At 38.4% G+C, this 22,959-nt stretch overlaps 1 pseudogene; it reads right to left on the bottom strand.

The window, feature by feature from the left end:
* Positions 1-3,307: 3,307 nt before the first annotated feature.
* Positions 3,308-4,739, bottom strand: LOC139362653 (endogenous retrovirus group K member 24 Gag polyprotein-like; annotated as a pseudogene).
* Between the last annotated feature and the right edge of the window lie 18,220 nt (positions 4,740-22,959).

Genomic DNA, 22,959 nt, shown 5'->3' with positions numbered 1-22,959 from the left:
CATTATGTATTGATAATACAGAATGTTGACTAAAATATTGAAAGGATAGCCAAAAAGAATACCTGGCGGCCAGGCACGGTGGCTCATGCCTGTAATCCCAGCACTTTGGGAGGCTGAGGTGGGCGGTTCATGAGGTCAGGAGTTCGAGACCAGCCTGGCCAACATGGTAAAACCCCCGTCTCTACTACAAACACAAAAATTAGCTGGGCATGGTGGCGCACACCTGTAATCCTAGCTATTCAGGATGCTGAGGCAGGAGAATTGCTTGAACCCAGAGGCGGAAGTTGCAGTGAGCTGAGATCATGTCACTGCACTCCAGCCTGGGTGACAGAGGGAGACTCCATCTCAGAAATAAAATAAAATAAAAAGAATACCTGGCAAGTGTAGGCAGATGGATTCGTATCTACTCATGCCAAGATGGCCTGATATGTGAAAATTTGCTTATATCCATAGTTTCTGATAAAAAAAAGTTTAAAATGTTCTTTAACTTTTAATGGGAAGGACTATTAGATATCAATAATATATTTTAATATTTAATATCAGTATTAGATTTTAATATGGCAGTACTGGCATTTCTACCTCTTGGCTCTATGATGAACTAAAAATCTACTAATGGAGTTAGATATAAAGCTACAGGTTTTATATGGTGATTCTGACACAGGTTGTTGTAGGCCCAGATTTTACAATAGAAACTGGTTCTCATATTTCTAATTTTTCTATTGCACGCCTCTTAATTTTTTCCATGATTGGTCTTTTCAACAGTACCACACATATTCATGTGTGGTAATCTGAATCAAAATGAATCATCATTTAGAGTAAATCAAGCTTGATATATGTTCTTACCTTCTTTTGACATTAATCTCCAGATGATGCTAATTTTGCTTTATCTTTTGAATCAGTGCTTCTTACATTTGGAGAGGGCATAGTATTATTTCCACTGAGAAATAGGTTTACGCTAGAGCAAAATGAAGTGGACCAACACTATAGGGCACACTGGAAATAGCACCTTTATGACCAGCTAGCAAGATTAATTCTCCTATTTACCATTTATAGTAGATTGCCATAGTTTGCACTCTTTTGAATTTATGCTGTTTTAAATGCCACATTTTGCTTGCCGTTTTTCTAACTTACATAATAACTAATAGGCATATTTAAGAAGTAGAATACATATAGCTCAGAAATGCAATATGCACTATTTTAAGATTGCAGCTGCATTTATTACCCTATTCCTCTAAAGTATTCAGGTTATTTTTATCTAACTTTCCTGAGAAAGTACTGGCCACATGCTTTCACAACTTACTTTGTGTCAAATCTATTTCTACCAAAGTGTAAAGGAAAAAAAAAAAGATAACCAAAGCAGTCACAAGATTAAAGATATCTGACTAATCTTAATTTATTTAAAAAATCTGTAGGCTTAAGAATGCAGTAAACACCACACCTTCCCTTCTACCTGTCTTTTATTGCCATTTTGTTTCCTTATTATTTACTTATTTATTTATTTACTTTGAGAAAAGGTCTCACTTAGTCACCCAGGCTGGAGTGTAGTAGCACAATTTCAGCTCACTGCAACCTTCGCCTCCCAGGCTCGAAGGATCCTCCCACTTTAGCTTTCCAAGTTGCGGGGACTATAGTTGCACGCCACAATATCTGACTAATTTTCGTAAGTATCGTTTTTGTACATATCAAATATATATATATATATACACACACACACATATATATACACACATTTTTTTTTCTTTTGGGATGGAATCTCACTTTGTCACCCAGGCTGGAGTGCAGTGGCACGATCTCAGCTCACTGCAACCTCCATCTCCCAGGTTCAAGAGATTCTCTTGCCTCACCCTCCCAAGTAGCTTGGACTACTGGTGTGGGCCGCCATGGCCAGCTAATTTTTTTGTTTTCTTTTTTTAGTAGAGATGGGGTCTTGCCATGTTGACCAGGCTAGTCTCGAACTCCTGACCTCAGGTGATCTGCCCGCCTCTGCCTCTCAAAGTGCTGGGTTTACAGGCATGAGCCACCACACCCGGCCTATAATTATATTTTTATCCTACCTTTTTGCCCCAAAAGAATAAGAGGTTGTAAATAATAAATACACTAACACAAAAAATGAACTTTGAAATTCTATCTTGATATTAGCGTCAAGCACTATTAAAATATTTTGTGTAAATTATCTTTTTTAATGTTTACAAGGATCCTGTGATATAAAAAGCATTGTTATCCTCATTTTGCAGCCTTGTTCTGTCTGTTGCCCAGGCTGGAGTACAGTGGCACAGTCTTGGCTCACTGCAAACTCTGCCTACTGGGTTCAAGCAATTCTCCTGCCTCAGTCTCCCGAGCAGCTGGGACTACAGGCGCCCGTCACCACATCCATCATCGTATTGGTCAGGCTGGTCTCGAAATCCTGACCTTGTGATCCAGCCACCTTGGCCTCCCAAAGTGCTGGGATTACAGGCATGAGCCACCGCGCCCGGCTGGGCTATAGATCTTTATGGGTTATTTTTTCACTACTAGTTGACAACCAAGAATCTCTTTAATCATGTTACTATGCACTGTAGTTCCTCCCAGAGTTTATTATGCATACTTGAAGCTCAACTAGTGTTTGCTTCCTGGATGAATTAATTTGAAAGGAAATGTGAGGGGAAGGACTCTGATTTCTCATTTGGCTTTATCCTCCACATAATTCATCAGGACTATGAATGCAGTTTGAATTTAATCATGAATGTTCCTTGAATGTATAAATACATGAAAGCTGATGACATGCCCAAGAATCAAGCAGATAAGAACTATGGGCCCTTATTTATACATAACCTTTTTAATGTAGAAGATAGTGGAAGTATCACTCTTCCCAAAGCTCATCTTAAGTCTGTATTTCTTTTCCCTCACTTCACTTTCAATGGTATAACCATCCAAACCCTTGGTTTTCTTTAATATTTTGAGTCTTCAACTTAATGTGTGTAGCTGAAATTCTTTTTGACTTGTTTTATTCCTGGCTACTTTGGGTTCACTTGAAACAAAAAGCTTATCAATGGTCCACTAGTCAGGTGCCCCAGTCAATATGATCCAGCTTCCCATTAATAAGCTGTTTGGATCCCTAAGGTTGAGGTTGGTGTGAGTTCCTCTGTCGTAGATTTGATACACTATATTTCTGTAGAGCTGTGGAAGTACAAGCCTGAAAATTTCTAATACTGTCTTATTACTCTCTCCATGCAACTTCACATTTAGAGTTTTCCCTCCTTAGAACTTTTCTGCACTCATCCTGCAGTTCATCACTACATGCATTTCCTTAGCTGTGCCCTGACACTGCCTAGCATTTGAAGCCCTGTCTTATTGTATTGAATGAGGGGCAAGCGGTTCCTGGGTCTTGAATTTTCTCTCAAGCCCTAAGGCAGATAGCCCTAATTTGCTCAATGGCCTCATTTTGCATTATTACTTGTTGACTAGCAGTGCTCCAATTTTGACCTGTTCCTAATAGTTGATCTACATCTATGTTAACTGGAGGATTGGCAGTCCTATTTCTTCCGACCTGTTCTTGTGCCCCATCAATCCACCAAGTCTTAAACTGTAAAAATTGAGACGGTGGGAGTGATGATTTTGCCAGAATCTCCCAATCATAAGGAATGAGTCTATGTCCATGAGCAATGGAATCTAATAATGTTCTCATGTAAGGAGAGTTGGGTCCATACTGTTTTACTCCCTCTTTCACATCTTTTAGCATTTTTATAGAAAAGGACTCATATCTGGCCTCAGCTGTGGGAGGCTCTCTCTCTTGGGCCCCTTCTCCAAGTGGTCTTGATTCTAATATTACTGGGAATTGCCACGCCTCAATATCTCCTTGTTTTCTTGCCTTATCAATCATTTTATGTAATGCACTATCCTGTCCACTTGGTGGTGCTGTAGGATTAAGTCTCATAGTGGGCGGCTGAGGATATAGCGCCCTGCCCTGTGGCGCTGGAAACATTTCTGGCTGTCCATAGGAATTTTCTGGGGGCAGCCGATACTGAAGTTTGGCTGGTGGCCAGTATTGATAGGCTACTGATGGTTGGGTCTTATTTTCTACCGGCTGATATTGTGGACACTGTATTTGGATTGGCATTGCCATGACAGAGACTATCCTTTTCTATTTGATCTTCTTTTGGGGTTTGTACTTGCTTAACCTGCATTTAAGGTTGTAATGTTACAGGCATCTGAGCTGCTGGAAGAGGAGTTGGCCATCGTGGTTTAGACTCTGATGGCTCTGCTAATTCTGGACCTTTTTCTTCTAATTGTAATGTTTCAGGATATATCACCTCCTGTAATTGATTATCGTCAACATTTTGCGTTGACTGAGCCATTACTGGCTCTGCTACACATTTACAATGTGAACTTTCCATTCCTTTCCGGGATTTTATCCCTGCCTCTTCTTCACAATCTACTGCACAGCTTTCAGGGGCATCAGAAACTGAAACGCTGTCTTCTTCTGTTTGAAACGGTTCTAAAGCTACTTTAATAATCACCCAATCATTCTATACTGTAAGTGGGATGATTTTACCTTCCCTACTTGCTTGTTTTAATTCTTTAATAATTTTTTCCCAGTCTTTTAGATCGAAAGTTCCCTGTTCTGGAAACCATGGTCAAAATTGTTCTATTATATGAAACAGCATAGTTAGACTTTTTGTAGAGACTCTAACTCCTCCTCTTTTTAAAATAATTTTAATGAAGCTGTGATAAGAGGCATATTTACTTTTAGTTTGCCCCATTGTTAACCTAGGTTATTCTGAGCGCACAAGGTTACCGCAAGGCTGACTGTAGACGTACTCGGGAATCTCTCATCAACTTGTCCTCAATGACCACGCTCGAGCGTACCTTCACCTTAGACAAACGCACCCACGTTGGGCACCAGATGAAGGGGTGTCCTGTCCCTCCACACCTGTGATCGTTTCTCGTCAGGTGGAACGAGAGACTTGAGAAAAGAAATGAGACACAGAGACAAAGTATAGAGAAAGAAAAAGTGGGCCCAGGGGACCACGCTCAGCATACAGAGGACCTGCGCCCTCACCGGTCTCTGAGTTCCCTCAGTATTCATTGATCATTATCTTTACCATCTCAGAAAAAGGGGAAGTGGCAGGACAATAGGGTCATAGCAGGGAGAAGGTCAGCAGAAAAACATATGAATAAAGATCTCTGTGACATGAATAAATTTAAGGAAAAGTGCTGTGCTTTGATGTGAGTATATGCAAACATCTCCATAAACATTTTCAGTGCATAAAGAGCAGCATTGCCGCTAGCGCTAGCACGTCCAACCTCCAGCCCTAAGGCAGTTTTCTCCTATCTCGGTAAATAGAACATACAATCGGGTTTTACACCAAGACGTTCCATTGCCCAGGGAGGGGCAGGAGACAGATGCCTTTCTCTATCTCAACTGCCAAGAGGCCTTCTTTCCTCTTTTACTAATCCTCCTCAGCACAGACCCTTTACAGGTGTCGGGCTGGGGGACGATCAGGTCTTTCCCTTCCCACGAGGCCATATTTCAGACTATCTCATGGGGAGAAACCTTGGACAATACCTAGCTTTCCTAGGCAGAGGTCCCTGTGGTTTTCCGCAATGTTTGTGTCCCTAGGCACTTGAGAATAAGAGAATGGTGATGACTTTTAACAAGCATGCTGCCTTCAGGCACTTGTTTAACAAAGCACACCCTGCACAGCTCCAAATCCATTAAACCTTGAGTCACCACAGCACATGTCTCTGCAAGCACTGGGTGGGGCTAGGGTTACAGATTAACGGCATCTCAAGGCAGAAGAATTTTTCTTACTACAGAACAAAATGGGGTCTCTTATGTCTACTACTTTCTACATAGACACAATAACAGTCTGATCTCTCTTTTCCCCACAGAGAAGTACAGATTCTGTCTTTTAGTTGAAGGAAACACAAGGGATGCAAGATTATGCCTAACTTCGCAATCTACCACAGCTGTTAACCAAGTGACGTTTTGACTTGTCACAACATTCAACAAATTATCCCGAAATGTCTTCATTATTGAAATACTTAACTTTAAGAAATATTTTCTAAAATGCCATATATATTAGATATAAACAAAAAACATACCAAAATCAATACAAATACTTCACCTCATTTAAACATTGTTATTCAAATGTTCCCAGGAATGGTGGATATGAAGATTTTACTGTGAAAGTTGAGAAAAGATGAGAAACTCCCTTCTGTGTGAGACGGTTAGCAACTCCATAACAAAGGACCTCAGACTAGTGGCTTAAACAACAATTTTCCTATCCTTTCCCCTTCCTTTCCCCTCCTCTTCCCTCCCTTCTCCTCTCCTTTCCTTTGACGGAGTCTTGCTCTGTCCCCCATACTGGAGTGCAATGGTGCAATCTCAGCTCACTGCAACCTTCGCCTCCTGGGTTCAAGTGATTCTCCTGCCTCTGCCTCCCAAATAGCTGGAACTACAGGAGTGAGCCACCATTCCTGGCTACTTTTGTAGTTTTAGTAGAGATGGGGTTTCACCATGTTGGCCAGGCTGGTCTCAAACTCCTGACCTCAAGTGATCCACCCGCCTCGGCCTACCAAAGTGCTGGGATTACAGGCACGAACCACTGCACCCAACCACGATAATTTATTTCTTACAGTTCCGGAGATTCAGGTGTCAACAGGGTTGATTTAATTCTGAGGCTTGTCTTTGGCTTGTAGATGGTCATCTTATTGCTGTATCCTCACATGATCACCTCTATGTATGTGTTGTCTGTGTCCTAATCTCTTGTTCTTACAAGGACAAGGGTCACATTTGAATTAGCCCCCATACATATGACTTCATTTTACCTCACTTACCTCTTTAAACGTCCCATCTCCAAATACAGGCACATTCTGTGTTACTGGGAATTAAGACTTCAGCATAGGAGTTCTAGGTTGCAGTGGGGGAAATAATTCGGCCAATAAAACATTCTATAGAAATAAAACCAGTCTATTGATTGCTGGACATGTTATATAGTGCTCTATAAATAGTCTTGTTAAAGCAAACTAAATATGACCTGAGAAGGACTCTGTACTTCCATATTTGAGTCCTTGTGGATGAACTGGGACCTAGCTTAATTGGTAGACAAAATTGAAAATGTAACTTAGGAGTATGCACCTGTAACAATAACTGAGTCTTGGCCAATCGCGGTGGCCGTACTTCAACCACTCATACACTGCTGAGGGTTCAAACTGCTCAAATAAGGCAATAGCCAGGTGTAACCAATTCAGCTGTTTCTGAACGCACTTTTGATTTCTGTATGTCAATTTCCTCTTTTCTCTATAAATATTCTTCCACCACGTGGCTGTGCTGGAGTCTCTGTGAATTGCTGTGATTCTGGGGCTGCCTGATTTGTGAATCGTTCATTACTCAATTAAATTCCTTTAAATTTAATTCTGTGAACTTTTTATCAGTCTCTATAAAAAGACTGATTCCATTTGTATGAGTGTTAATTCCACAATTGTTCTGTTCACACAACCCTCAGTGGAGACTACTGAGAATGGCTATTCTCTGCTGGCTTTCTTTGAGAATCATCTGTATCCATTTTTGATCTACAGGTTTTGCTTGTTATGCTTCTGGAATAAGTTTTTGTGATTTGGCCAGTATACATATGGATAAACTACTTCAGTGAGAATTTGAAACTTTTAGAAAAACTCAAGCCTTTGTGAATAGATATTTGTATCAATCTTTTGCCTTAATTTCAGCTCAATTTTAGGTGAGTATAAGTGAGACAGATGAAGATCTTTTGTACATTTCAGCTTTTTATATATATTGCATGTGTATACAGTACTATGCGTTTATATGTACTATGAGTTATAATCACTCTAGTTTCTAAGAAGGTGAGAAGAGCATAATTTTTATTTTTTTATTTTATAAGTACAAATAGATGTTGATAATTTCAGAGATACATTTAGTTCAGGGAATGAAACAAAAGCCAGAACACCAGCCTGCTTTTCACTCACATTTTCATTATGTAGCTAGGAATCTGCAGGTTCCTGGCTCTGCACAAATCTATGTTCATCAGAGAAGAAAAGCCTTTATTTCAACAGAAAAACCATTTTGCCTAAACCAAGACATATTCACAGATTTCACTTGGATTGTGTGGAAAAAAATTAAATGTCCTAGATGCAACTCTTCATCTTAATGACTAAATATTGCTTCTCTCTCCATACAACTATTATTGCTATTTAATTGAAGAATAAAAGTATTTCCTAAAAGACAACTACTTCTTAGTTTTAAGAGATTGGGTAAATAAAGCAAAATACTTTAGAACTCATGCCTTGACAAGTACATGCCTGGGTTTTCTTCCATAGCTTCTCAGGAATTGAATGCATCTTTACATCTACCGTTCTGTCAAGGATGCATTCCCTTCCCTCACACTATTTTTTAAATATAATCTCAGAAAATAGAAACTATAACAAAATAATATGCAAGCGCGTCTTAACTAGTTACAAAAGAGGCATAAAGCATTTCTAAATTTTCAAAGAAGGGATCTTGAATAGCTCTTTTGTTTTTTTTTTTCTGTAAAGCTCAGCAAATTTGTTGACAGTTTTGGAGCATGAATTCAAAATCAGGGCTTTTAAGCACCCAAGCATGTTATTTTTGCTATGCTCGATTGCACGAAGAGTTAGACTTGCTCCTGTTACTTTCTTTTCTTTACTCTCTCGGCCTCAAGAGCAGATAACTGTCTTCCCTTAGAGGCAGAGACTAAAACTTTCTAGTTATATAAAAGTGAGAGTTCTTGGCCGGGCGCGGCGGCTCACACCTGCAAATCTCAGCACTTTGGGAAGCCAAGGTGGGCAGATCACGAAGTCAGTAGATCGAGACCATACTGGCCAACATGGTGAAACCCTGTCTCTACTAAAATACAAAAAATTAGCCAGGCGTGCTAGTGCGCGCCTGTAGTCCCAGCTACTTGGAAGACTGAGGCAGGGGAATCGCTTGAACCTGGGAGGTGGAGGTTGCAGTGAGCTGAGGTCATACCACTGCACTCCAGCCTGGGTGATAGAGTGAGACTCCATCTCAAAAAGAATAAATAAATAAAAATAAAAACAAACAAACAAAAAAAGTGAGAGTTCTTAAGCTCAATGTAATGAATTTTTGGATGTTGCCTTCCAGTACTTGTGACATTTCCTAAAATTATTAATAGGAGACCTCCACGTAAGGTCCAATAATCTTTTGCACATCCTTCAACAAGAATGCTCCATGATGCTCTGGCCACACGTATTATAAGCCCATGGATCTTGACCATTCTTACCATGTGAAAGATTGGCATTGTGGATTCCTATTTACTGATATATCATTATTATTTATTAATTATCTTGCTCCATTTCAACTCTGGCATTCTCTTTTAAGTACTTTTTATCTCTCAACTTAAACTCTAATGACATTGAATTTTTTTCATGATTGATTTACTGTCTTCATCACTAATTCACTGATTAGAATTATCTGATATCCAGAATTCCATTATTAATATTTTGGTCTCTAGAGTCCAGACCACCTAATACTAGGATAGCATGATTCTGACAAGCTATCAGTTTTGAATGGTATTCTTTTTTAAAGTTATCCACACACCAATATTATAAGGAAATGTTTGGATATTGAACAAAAAGATTAAGGAGTATGCTATGTAAATTACATATTTATTTTATATTTACGGTCATTTTATACTCTGATTATCTTTTCCCCAACCTCTAAGGCATTCTATTTGATGGCAAATTATCTATATTTTCTTTCTGGATCATACAGGATGTAAGAGATTTTGTTGCATTACAAACAACCGCCAAATCCAATTGGTTTATAAAACAAGGTTTATTCTTTGCAAGCGAAGCATGTTTAACTAGGTCCAGCGAGGCCCTCTGCTTATCATTATTGTTCAGAGATGATTATTCATAGACGTCTAACCTTGATACTCTATGGGAAGAAAAACATATTTTCCTCATTCATGCTAGTTTCATGGCCGAGGCTTCTTTAACAAAAGACAGGATTGACAGGATACAAGCATTCACATTTATTTAATATAAGTTTGCATGACATGGAAGCCTACCTAAGGAAACGAAGACCAGAAGAAAAAGTTAAATTTGCGTATTTTTATGCTAGTTTTGTGAAGTAGCCTGTTTGTTTAGATTCTTCTCTTTGATCCTTTGACTTCATAGATAAGGATGTTTCTTTCCTCCCGGTATAGGGAAAGCCCTTTGGCATAGGGTCTTATGGCATTTTTTTTTTTTTTCAGACTCTTAGATATTTTTTATTCATTATTTGCTTTTAAGAAATGCAGCAGAAGCAGGAATGTTACTCTTACTTTTCTTCCCTAAAGGAGGTCACAAGCTTAGGAAAGATTTTCTGACATTCCCCTAAAGAATGCCATAAGATACTTTTAATCACATAATACACTGCAAGGGTCTTATGGCATTCTTTAGGGGAATGTCAGAAAATCTTTCCTAAGCTTGTGACCTCCTTTAGGGAAGAAAAGTAAGAGTAACATTCCTGCTTCTGCTGTTTTCTTAAATGCCAAGATGCTGTATTTTGGAGCAGGGTGCCCTGAGCTCCATCATATACCTGCTTCCGTACCCTATAGTCAGTGGAAGAAAGTCATGGCAAGCTACCCACTGGCTCTTCACCATCTGGTAGAGGTGGTACATATCATTTTTGCTCACCTTTCACCAGGCAAAACAAGACATATAGCCAGAACTGCGGCCAGCAAGAGGAAAAGTACAGTTACTCCCCAGTGATGGGAAGTCAGAATTTATACCCAAAATGCAATCTGTGTAGACTGCCACAAGTCTAGTCTTCTGGTCTCAGATGTTCAATGTAGTCTCCTTTACATGTGAAAGTGCATTCCTTTCTATTCACCTCCCTTCACTCCCCAAGAAATACCCAATTCAGTTACAGCACTAGGCTCTAAATCTAGAGTCTTACGGTAGTCTCCACACAGCTTGTTTTATTCTGTGGAGCCAACAAATAAAATGGTCATTATTTGCTCTCTAGCCATATCCCCCTCACCACCTTCTACCCTCACATGGTTAGTATACACATATAGAAAAGGGTCAGCAAAACTGCAATAAACACTCCCATTAAGAATGAGGAAAATGGGGCCGGGTGAGTGCTTCATGCCTGTAATCTCAGCACTCTGGGAGGCTGAGGCAGTCGGATCACGAGGTTAGGAGTTCGACACCAACCTGGTCAATGTGGTAAAACCCCGTCTCTACTAAAGATACAAAAAATTAGCTGGGCATGGTGGTGCACACCTGTAATCCTAGCTACTCTTGAGGCTGAGGCAGGAGAATCTCTTGAACCCAGGAAGTGGAAGTTGCAGTGAACTGAGATCATGCCATTGCACTCCAGCCTGGTTGACAGGGTGAGACTCTGTCTCAAAAAAAAAATGAGGAAAATGGGATTTGCACATATGCAGATGACAATTCTGAAATCCTGCCAGGCAGACATTTTGAGGGTCCTTTTTCAACACATCACTAGAAATATAAATAGTGTCAATGTTAATGACAAATATTATTCAGACAGTAATTAAAACTGTAAGAAATACTTTATCCAAGAGTACTGCAATTGGGGAAAGAGATGGGGGTCAATTTTGACTATTGCAAAGATAACTGGAGATGTGACAGCTAAAGAGGAGAGTGAAAAGGTCGGTGGATAGAAAGTTACCAGGAGGAGACATCAAAGATAGAGGGATTCTTGCTAAACCAACTTAATTGGATTCTTGCTGAAGGCAGGTCACAGACTTAGACAACAAAGATGGGAGATGAGAAGACTGATCAGATATGGATAGTATCAGGTATCAGTGGTGAGGGATTCTTTTATTTTTATTTTTTTGAGACGGAGTCTCGCTCTGTTGCCCAGGCTGGAGTGCAGTGGCCCGATCTCTACTAACTGCAAGCTCTGCCTCCCGGGTTCACACCATTCTCCTGCCTCAGCCTCCTGAGTAGCTTGGACTACAGGCTCCTGCCACCACGCCCGGGTAAGTTTTTTTTTTTTTTTTTTAGAGTCGCGGTTTCACCGTGTTAGCCAGGTTGGTCTCGATCTCCTGACCTCGTGATCCACCCACCTCGGCCTCCCAAAGTGCTGGGATTACAGACCTGAGCCACTGTGCCCGGCAAGGGATTCTTTTTAAACTAAGGAGAATTCTTGCTAAGACTGGACGATGCACACCAGGCAAGGATGGGCAGCTAAGGTCAAGGCCTACTCCATAAGTGTGCTTAGAGGAGCCTGGCTACAGCTGGGTCAAAGAGAGAGTTTTGTCGCCAAGTATTACAATATAAGTACATGTTTTAATAGTGCAAAGATTAATAGTGCAAAATAAACATTACCGTGTGGTTAAAAGCATCATATTTTTTCTCAACTTGTATCTAACTGAATTGATACTGGTCTAGAAAATATTTAATCCTCTTCTATGCCTTTCTCTACACGGCTTGTCAGAAAAGTTTCTTTAGAGCGGCTATTTTAAAAAAAGAAAAAGAAAAAAAATATTGTTGCAAGTTATTCTGATTTTCATCACTGGCTCATGCTATCCTGCCTCAGTGAGGGTTTTGTTTTCTTCCTTCTTCCATGGAACACCAGAAGCTGCCTTTCGTCTGTCGGGGAGCTGTCCCCCAGTGGGGACTGAAACTGTTTCAGCCTCTGCTGTCTCATAGTCAGTCCATAGGCCTGTTGTTCACTCACACTCTTGCTTAACTTCAAGATTGTTTTCCTTCAGCTCACACCCTTGCTGTGCACGTCTCCATGTACATCGGCCTTATTTTTATTGATTGATTGATTGATTTTTTTTTTGCATGGAAAAAGCATGTTCTTTTATTGTCCTGGTCCAAATTTGAGGTATTTACCTTCCAATTTGTTTTTTGAGTCTTTTGTTTTGTTTTGTTTTTCTCATGTCTCTGTTCTGTTTTACTGGCAGATGTTTCTGGTTGATTTGCTGGAGATGGTATTCTGTAGGTGTTAAGAAGTGTGGCTAGAACGGTTTATCTCCATTTTCATTAGGCATCTTTCATTTGGAAAAATCCACCCTGATCTCATGGGAAACCTGAGATGGTGGCTGTTTCAAGTGCAGTCCGGGGAAACCCTGTGTTGCAGCATACACGCACTTAACAAATGCAGAGTCTGTGGGTTTTGTCATTTCTGGAGCTTTCTAAGCATTTCCTCCTGTTTCTGAACATACACCTTGATTTTCATCTAAGTGGACTTTAAAGTCTAGACAATGTAAAGGACTTTCCCACTATACTGTATTCTACAGCCCAGGAAAGTAACAAATATTTCGTGGGATTGTTTTTTGGCTACACTATAAAACACCTTTAAGACTGCATATATAAGACATCCTGCATCGGCATTCTTGGCCACCATATTGATCTAAAGTACATCTAAAATATTTGCCTTAACACAGTTGCTTCTGGAAATGGGGAAGCCACTGTGGCTATTTGAAATCTAGCTTTGAAATATTTCTCAATATTTCTTTTATTTTCACGTATGCTACAAATTCAAATAGAATCTGCCAGGAGAAACTAGATGTAAAGAGATGGAAGCAAGGTGCCAAAAGTCAATCATAACATTTTCTTATTCCATTTAATAATTTATTTAAGCATATGGATTTGAAAGACTTATCTTAAAGCATCAGCCAATATATCATCTCATTTACTTACAGCTTCATCCCTACTTTTCTTTGTTCTCTTCCTATTTCATTCTTACGAGCAAAAAGAACATTTCAAGAGACTCTAAAGCAATTTCTTCTTAAAGAGATGTTGATGCACGTGTTACAAGCTTGAGAAAATGGATACGGATGATTTTCTTTAATTGGGTAATATGAGGAGGCTGATATCCTAGAAGTCTCAGATTCATTCAGCCTAAGTAGTATTACCATTGAGACTTGACCACATTTTGCATATGAATATTCTGCCTTTTTCTGTCTGGTAATTTAAAGGCCCAACTTGTGTGAAAATGAAGGGTTATGAAGCTACCTCTATTAAATACAAAGTATAAAGTTTTTTTTTTTTTAATTGCTCTTTAGGCACAGATTATTAATACTGTAATGACACTAAAGAGTATTCAATGCAAATTTGCAAGGCTCTAAAGAGCTTTATTAAGATAAGAAACATTTTATTGAGTCAATTCAGTTGCTATTTTAATGAAAATCTGGCTAAATAAATCTCAGTGGAAGCCACCACAGATGTCCTATCATGTATTCTGGGAAATAAGCAACTGAACTTAGGAGGTTGGAGAGATAAACCTGTGAGGAAGCAGAAGGTTGGAAAAGGTGAAGTACAGGACTACAATCAGCCTCTCAGAGCAATTTCCTCCATTTCTGTTCCTATCACTACGATTGAGTACCATACAAACCAATTGTCTGTCTTTTAATACTAAGACAATTGGTTTGTATGGCAGTCAATTGTAGTGACAGGAACAGAAATTACATTTAGCAAACATAAGAGAAACTTTTCATTTCTTTTGTCTTTCTTCTTTTTCTTCTTTTGAGATGGAGTCTCCTTCTGTGGCCCAGGCTGGAGAGCAGTAGTGCAATCTCAGCTCACTGCGACCTCTGCCTCCCACATTCAAGCGATTCTCCTGCCTCGGTCTCCTGAGTAGCTGGGATTACAGGCATGTGCCACCACTCCTGGCTAATTTTTGTGTTTTTAGTAGAGATGGGGTTTCACCATGTTGGCCAGGCTGGTCTCAAACTCCTGACCTCAAGTGATCCACCCGCCTCAGCCTCCCAAAGTGCTGGAATTACAGGCGTGAGCCACCGTGCCTGACTCATTTCTTTGTTAATTTTTTTTTTCCCCCAAACAGAGTCTAGCTTTGTCACCAGGCCAGAGTACAGTGGTGTGATCTCGGCTCACTGCAACCTATGCCTCCCGGGTTCAACTGATTCTCCTGCCTCAGCCTCCCGAGTAGCTGGGATTACAGGCACATGCCACCACACCCAGCTAATTTTTGTATTTTTAGTAGAGACAGGGTTTCACCATGTTGGCCAGGATGTTCTCCATCTCTTGACCTCGTGATCTGCCTGCCTCGGCCTCCCACAGTGCTGGGATTACAGGTGTGGGTCACCGGGCCTGGCCCCTCATTTCTTTCCTTCTAAATAAATGAAAGGTATCTCTTATGTTTGTTAAATGAAAGAAGAGTGTTTTTGTGTAGTATAAATTTGAAATTCCAGAGAAGAAGGAAGAAAAAAATGAAAAAAAATAAGAAATTGAGGAATTAAAAATGAGGAGACAGGAAAGCAGAGTGATAAGGAAAGAAGGAAAGAAGGGAGGGAGGGAGGGAGGAAAACAATTAATAAAAGCAGTTTTTTTGAACATTCATGAGCTAGACAAGAGCATCAAGTTCTCAGCTTGGAGTATGCAATTGACTCAGTAGGTGACCTGGACAAATTCCTTAACATCTCTGGATAATAGCTTTTTCATGTTTCAGTTGAAATGGTCTGTCTACAGGCATGTTTCAACATGTGTACTATTAGCACTTTCAACAGAATAAATCTTTATTGGTTGGTTCTGACCCCACACATTGAACAAAAATCAGCACCTCTGGCTCCTGCCTATGGAATACCAATAATGTCTCAGTGATTGTAATAAAAACTCTACCACCTTGCTATCATTGCATGAAATCCTGAATGCCAACCTTTAGGAACTCTAGTACAGTCATACCTTATGGAATTGAGAAGTGATAGTTAAGATTTTGTATTGAATTCTTTTATTTCAAGTGTAGAGATTATTCTATTTCATGACAAATGATAATGAGCATTGGCTGGATCTTCATGTTGGAAATGCTTTGGTGAATGAATGAAGAAAAAATGAATTATCAGGTAAATATTAAGTATACTACATACCAATTTTATATATTTTATCTTAATACAGCAGTAATGTGAAAAATTGTAATTTTCTAAATTTTAAGAAGAAAAAAATGAAGTGAAAGAGTATTATTTACTTGTTCCAGAAATTAAACATATTTTCTGACTTCAGAGACAGTGGTTTTTCAAATGTTTTCTGAGCAGATGTAGATGATAGCATCAGAAATGTAAGCAAAGAGTGTCTATGACATCTCATCCCCACTAGTAACAGCCATGGGAGATACTGCAAAAATGACAAAATGTTGTTTTTCAAAATACAGACGAGGGTATACCATTGTATTATAATATAGGGAGGGTGTAACATTGTATTGAATACCCAGGCAAATACTGTCAAATATTTGCTTCTCACAGTGGTCAAGCCAATTTACGTTATCTTCAGCAGCTTACAGAAATTTCTATTTCCCTATCTACATACCTACTCCCTCCCTCCCCACAACCATTCAAAAATTATCAAACTATTTCTGATGTTTGCAGTGTAAGAGGTAAAAATCAATTTTATTTGAAACACATATGTGAAATTATACATATTTTTAAAAAACATTTGCATTTTATTTTCGATGAACTGTTTATATACTTTATATTAAGATTTTGTTATTTGTATGAAGGTGTTCTTTATGTGTTAAACAAACTGCAAGTCTTTTTGATATATTAGGTAAAAATATTTTGCCCCATTTGTTGTTGGTCTTTTGCCTTTGTGATAAAATTATTTAATTGTAGTCTTTTTATTTTTACAGCTTTTAATTTTGCTTTTTGAAGTGCTACCTACTCTGACATTTTAACAAATAATCCTCAATCTTTGTTCTCGTACTTTAAATATTTCTCTTTTTTTTTTTTTTTTTTCAAATACAATATAAATAACTTGTCAATCTAAAATTATTTTGGTGCAAATTAAAACACAAAATCATTTTCTTCCAGATGACTTTCCAATTCTTCTAACACCACTAAATGAATAATTCATCTTTCTATCATCTATTTGAAATGAGTGGGTTACCATTGTATGCCATGGCCTTTTTTCTTATCCTCTGTGGTTCCATCTTTTAAAGAATCAATGCATGTCTACATCGCTCCTTGTAACCAGAATTCATGAGCTACATACTAAAATGTCCATTTAAACTTTCATTTGAATGCAATTATGTGGTCTCCCTTCTTTCTGAAAATTTGAATTTAGGAGTTCTTTTTTTTATTTTTATTTATGACCTGCGTAACTACCCAGTTACAGCAGTGTTCACACATTAGGTATATACTGTTTTGTATTATTAAAATAAGGAGAATGTCAAAATATAATTTCATAAATCACACAGTTTATTGCCACACAAAAATATTTTTTTCTTAGGTTCATAATACTTAAAGAGGGGACAGTGATGTGAACAAATCTAATGGGGAATATACTGAATAGACAAGTCATGACTACATTAGTCATGTAGTGAGTGAGTTTCAAGATTATTAAATCTAATTGCTCAGTTAGGATAGAAGGAGGGCTCTGTTGCCCTAGACTGGATGGCTTAAACCACAAACATTGGTTTCTCACAGGTCCGGAGGCTAGAAAGGCTAAGATTAAAGTGCCAGCAAATCCAGTGTCTAAGGAGAGCACTCTTCCTAGTTTGCGGATAGTGATCTTCTTATTGTATCATCATATGACAGAGGGCAGAGAACATGGAAGCAAGCTCTCTGGCATCTCTTGTTATGGGGAACTGATCCTATCAATAGGGTTGCACTCTCATGACTTAAGTATCTCGCACAGGCCCCACTCCCTAATACCATCATGTTGGGAATTAGGGCTTCAACATTTGAATTTTGATGAGACACAAACATTCAGTAGACAGCAGAAAGGGAATAGTTGGAGTTTTATATATATATATATGTTTCCATTTTGTGTTTTCAACTTGTGCAGGTTCATTTGGAAGGGATAGGCTGTTGTAATAGATGTATTTGTGAGTAAATTTATATTCCAAGTTTTGTATTAGGTCATGAACCCAAAGAGATGTGTTATAAGTTTGAGGCTAAATCCAAGAGACTATTATTTTTTTCTACTGGTATTTGTCATGGCAGTCATATAAGCACTGATGACAGAAATATGGTTTTTGTTGCTGTGAAAGTAAATTCGGAGAAATCAGATTACAGCTGATGTAATTTAGATGTTTGAAGGTGGGGGATTTTCTGATAGAAAAATTGAACATATGTAGCTCCCAAAGTGAAAAAAAGCCTTTATCAGGGGAGGTGACCTGCATCAGGGAATTTATTTTTCAATGTGGTAAAGTTGACACCAACTTGAAAAGTGAGTTTCTGAAAGAGAGAGAGGGAGAGTATGTGTGTGTGTGTGTGTGTGTGTGTGAGTGTGTGTGTGTGTGTGTGTGTGTGTGTGTTTTGATTGGAGATGACTCAGATTTTTTTGTTTGTTGGTTTTGTTTTTTTTTTTTTTTTGAGATGGAGTCTAGTTCTGTCACCCAGGTTGGCGTGCAGTGGCATGATCTCCGCTCACTGCAACCTCCGCCTCCCGGATTCAAGCAATTCTCCTGCCTCAGCCTCCCAAGTAGCTGGGACTACAGGCACCTGCCACCACCCCTGGCTAATTTTTTTGTATTTTTAGTAGAGATGGGTTCTCACCGTGTTAGCCAGGATGGTCTCCATCTCCTGACCTCGTGATCCACCCGCCTCGGCCTCCCGAAGTGCTGGGATTACAGGCGTGAGCCACCGCACCTAGTCCATGACTCAGATTTTGTACTTAGCCTTAGCTAGCAGTGGGATCTGGTAAAGCAAACACCCTTCCTTTCTGCACGCCACTGCATTTAGACTGAATTAATGTCTGCAACACTCTTATGTATTGCTTCAGTTCCTATTTGTTAATAGTTAATATGTGAAGGATATCGTAAAAGGCACTTTAATACTTACTTCACTTACTGGTACCCTATCTAATGGAAGTAAATGTTATCCTGCTCATTTTATAGACAAGCAAACCTGAGATTTAGGATGAATAAGTATCTTACCCTAAGATAAGGTATATTAAGAATAAGATGAATATTCATCTTATTAGGATGAATAAGTCGCACAGTTTATAGTGGGTAACACCAACTAGCTATACCTAACTCTGAAGCTCATCTTTTTAATCACTAACTTATAATTCTTAATTATGGTTGTAGTTGTCAGTTATACAGTTGATCCTTGAACAACATGGGTTTTAACTTTGTGGGTCAGCTTATATGTCGATTTTCCTCTACCTCTGCCACCCATGAGCCAGTAAGACCAGCCTCTTCTCTTCCTCCTCCTTACTCTACTCAATGTTAAGATGACCAGGATGAAGACCTTTTATGATAATCCACTTCCACATAATAAATAGTAAATATACTTCCTTTTCCTTATGATTTTCTTAATAACATGTCCGGTTCTCTAGCTTACTTTATGGTAGTAATACAATATATAACACATATAACATAAAACATATTGTTAATCAACTGTTTATGTTATCATTAAGACTTCTGGTCAACAACAGTAGGTTATTAGTAGTTACATTTTTGCAAAATCAAAGTGGATCTTTGACTGCATGGAGGTCAGAGCCCCTGAACCCTGCATTCTTCAGGGATCATGTCTATATACTTTGCTGTCTCCAGAATTTCATAATTTGCTTCTTTGGGGTTTGCCATCTTTGTGGCTTCACAGCACTGAACAGGTGTCTAAATGATTGTTGATTTCAATTTGTGACGGCAAGTTCCTCAGTTGTGCTTGGGACAGAATAAAGGTTTAAATTTTACTTTTTGGCTTCTTAAAGAAAAATAACTGCTGAAAAAGCTACTTGTTATTTTAAAAACCTATAATAATGCCCTTCCTTTGAGGCCTGGGCTTGCATTCCCTTGTTCAGTGTGAACAATGGTAAAGGAAAATAGGCATATACATAAAGAGGTAGTCTCTTTGTTCCTGTCAAAGTTTATGCAAATGTGTAAGCCTTTTGCAAACATAACTCAATTCTTTGGTTAATATTGTGCAGAATTCATCAAACTTACTACAATTCAACTGCTACAAATTTGGTGTGGATATTCATTTTATTTTCCTTTTTACATGTGCCATGAGAACAACCCACCATGACAACTACAATTGAATGTAAGAATCAACCCCTGTAATGGAAAAACTGTGAGTCTAGATATTTGACGTGCTGTTTCAAAGCAGTTTCTAACTTCTTGGGTTTGATGTGAATGAGTTACATATTTGGTAAGTATTTAAGATTCATCCTGAGGAAATGACTTTCAGATCTGGCCTATATTCTTCTTCATTACTGATGCCTAATCCTGTAAAACTGTATCATCTTTTTTACAGTTACCACGAAAATCTTTTATGTGCTGTTTCATTTGAAACGATATATTCTCAGTACACATTTTTTTAATCCTTTAAGAAGCAGAAAGAGCTTGTAATAAAATTCTAAATATACCTACTACATACTTTAGATGCCCTCCACCCTTTTGGGGATTTATTTCTCTAATGGGCTCTCGCTCCCGGTCTCCACACAGCTATTTCTAACTTCCTAAATTCTTCTTAAATTTAGGATCCTTTTTTCACCCACCTTATTCTTATCTGGTGAGTTTATCTAATTCTTAGGGGAAAAAAGGAAGAAAATTAAAACTCCCTCAGTCTCCTGCCCTCAAAGTTACGAATTTTTATGAACCTTCATCTGATCTGTGTTTTCTTGTTTTCTGTCAGAATAAAATCATTTTCCCCTTGAACTGCAGAAAGTTCACTTAAAGTGTGCCCTTCATTGCTTGCTTTCCACATTTTCTGAAGAAAACCAATTATTTCCTCTCTGTGTATTTAACCTACCACTCTCCACAAACGTCTTCCTTCCTCTAAGCTTTTACACATGCTTAATTTTTGCCTTCTAATGGAATTAAAAATAAAATGAACAAATTAAAAAAAATCTTTTCTGGACATGGCAGTTTGTTCTGGCTAACCAGTGCCTCCCTTGCTGGCATAGCTAGAATTAGGGTGAAAGAGTGCATGCCCACTGTTTCTATTTCCTCCTCTCTCTGATCTCAGAAATCAGATTTCCTCTTCATAATTCAACTCATACTGATATCACGTTAAAATTATCTGCCTGTTGCTATGTTTAGTTTAAACATCTCAAGCCTTTATCATATTTGACCCTAAAAATCATCTAACAGTGTTGGTCCCTCATTCCTTGAAAAGATCTCCTCCTTTGTCTTCCAGGAGACCAAGTCCTCCTGGTTTTAGTCCCACATTTCTGGCTTTCTGTTTGCTGTCTCTTTGTTTTAACAATGTCTTTTTATTCTAATACTGTGTTCGTCTGTTTTGCATTGTTCTTTTGTTTTGTTTTGTTTTTGAGACGGAGTCTTACTGTGTTGCGCAGGCTGGAGTGCAGTGGGATGATCTTGGCTCACTGCAACCTCTGCCTCCCAGGTTCAAGCGATTCTCCTGCCTAAGCCTCCCAAGTAGCTGGGATTACAGGTGCATGCCACCACATCCAGCTAATTTTCTGTGTTTTTAGTAGAGATAGGGTTTCACTGTGTTAGCTAGGATGGTCCTGATCTCCTGACCTCATGATCCACCTGCCTCGGCCTTCAAAGTGCTGGGATTACAGGCGTGAGTCACCGTGCCCAATCAATCTGTTTTGCCTTGTTCTAAAAGAATACCTGACACTGGGTAATTTATAAATAAAAGAGGTTTCTTTTGTTCACGTTCTGCAAACTGTACAAGAAGGATAAAGCCATCATCCACTTCTGGTGAGGGCCTCAGGAAGCTTACAATCATAGCAGAAGATGGAGGCATGGCATGGTGTGTTTGCTTCTCTTGAACTATAACAGACTCTCTTTTCAATGACCGTCATCTTCTAATCTCTTGACTTCACCCCGCCTGAGTAATAATGAAATCTACATTTAAAAATACTCCTTAAAAGACCTATACATTCTCTAAATTAGTAGTAGGATATCTCCCTACAGAGCCTTTTGAAAATTGTTGGGAGTATATTTATGTATTATAAGAATTATAGTGTTGGACTACCAGCATTAACTGAGAGAGTGGGTTGAGGAAACTAGACATCCTGCAAAACAAGGGTAATATTGCACAAAGGAAATGAATTAAAGAGAAATAATTTATAATGATATGTATCTTTTGATATGTAAATCTACCCGGGAGTGGTGGCTTATGCCAAGGCAGGTGGATCATGAGGTCAGGAGATGGAGACCATCCTGACCAACACGATGAAACTCTGTCTCTACTAAAAATACAAAAAATTAGCTGGACGTGGTGGCACGTGCCTATAGTACCAGCTATTTGGGAGGCTGAGGCAGGAGAATCGCTTGAACCTGGGAGGCAGAGGTTGCAGTGAGCTGAGATTGTGCCACTGCACTCCAACCTGGGTGACAGACTGAGATTCCGTCATATAATTATTATATTTCATATATACTTATATATTATATTAATAATAATATGAATATATTAAAAATATAGTAATATTATTAATATAATATATTGTTATATTAATATTGATATATCAATATATCAATAAGACATAATATATTAATATATCATTACATATTATTTATATATTTATACATATTAAAAATAGTATGTTGCAATATTATGATTACAAATATATATTTTATAATTATACTATACATAATAGATAAATTAATGCATAAATATAAATATATAATTATATGATTACAATTATAAATTATAAATATATATTATTCATATATTAATATATTGATTTAACATTATACTTATATAATTATATTATTATATAATTATAATTAAATTATATTATAAAATTATAATTATATATACACATAAACCATAACTGTTCTCAAGACTATTTACTCATTGAAAGCTCATCTATAACTTTATCCACTGCCCGAACCTCTCTGCAGAGCCCCAGACATTACTCATCTGCCTTGCCAGCATCTCCAATCCATGTTTGTTTGGCCACAAAAATTCCCTCTTGCACTGTTGACAATCTCAATGAGCAAGCGTCAGGGACCCTGGTGCCGGTGTGTACTTGAATGATAAGACTCCAAATTTGGGAGCTATCCTGGGCCCTCTTCCTCCTCCTTTGTTATGCTCTTAGGTTCAGAGTAGATATTCTGCTGCCCTAATCACTCCAGGG

This window comes from Macaca nemestrina, chromosome 4 (genome assembly GCF_043159975.1).
Source record: "Macaca nemestrina isolate mMacNem1 chromosome 4, mMacNem.hap1, whole genome shotgun sequence".
In the NCBI taxonomy this organism is placed as follows: domain Eukaryota; kingdom Metazoa; phylum Chordata; class Mammalia; order Primates; family Cercopithecidae; genus Macaca; species Macaca nemestrina.
This window is presented reverse-complemented; position numbering and strand designations above follow the sequence as displayed.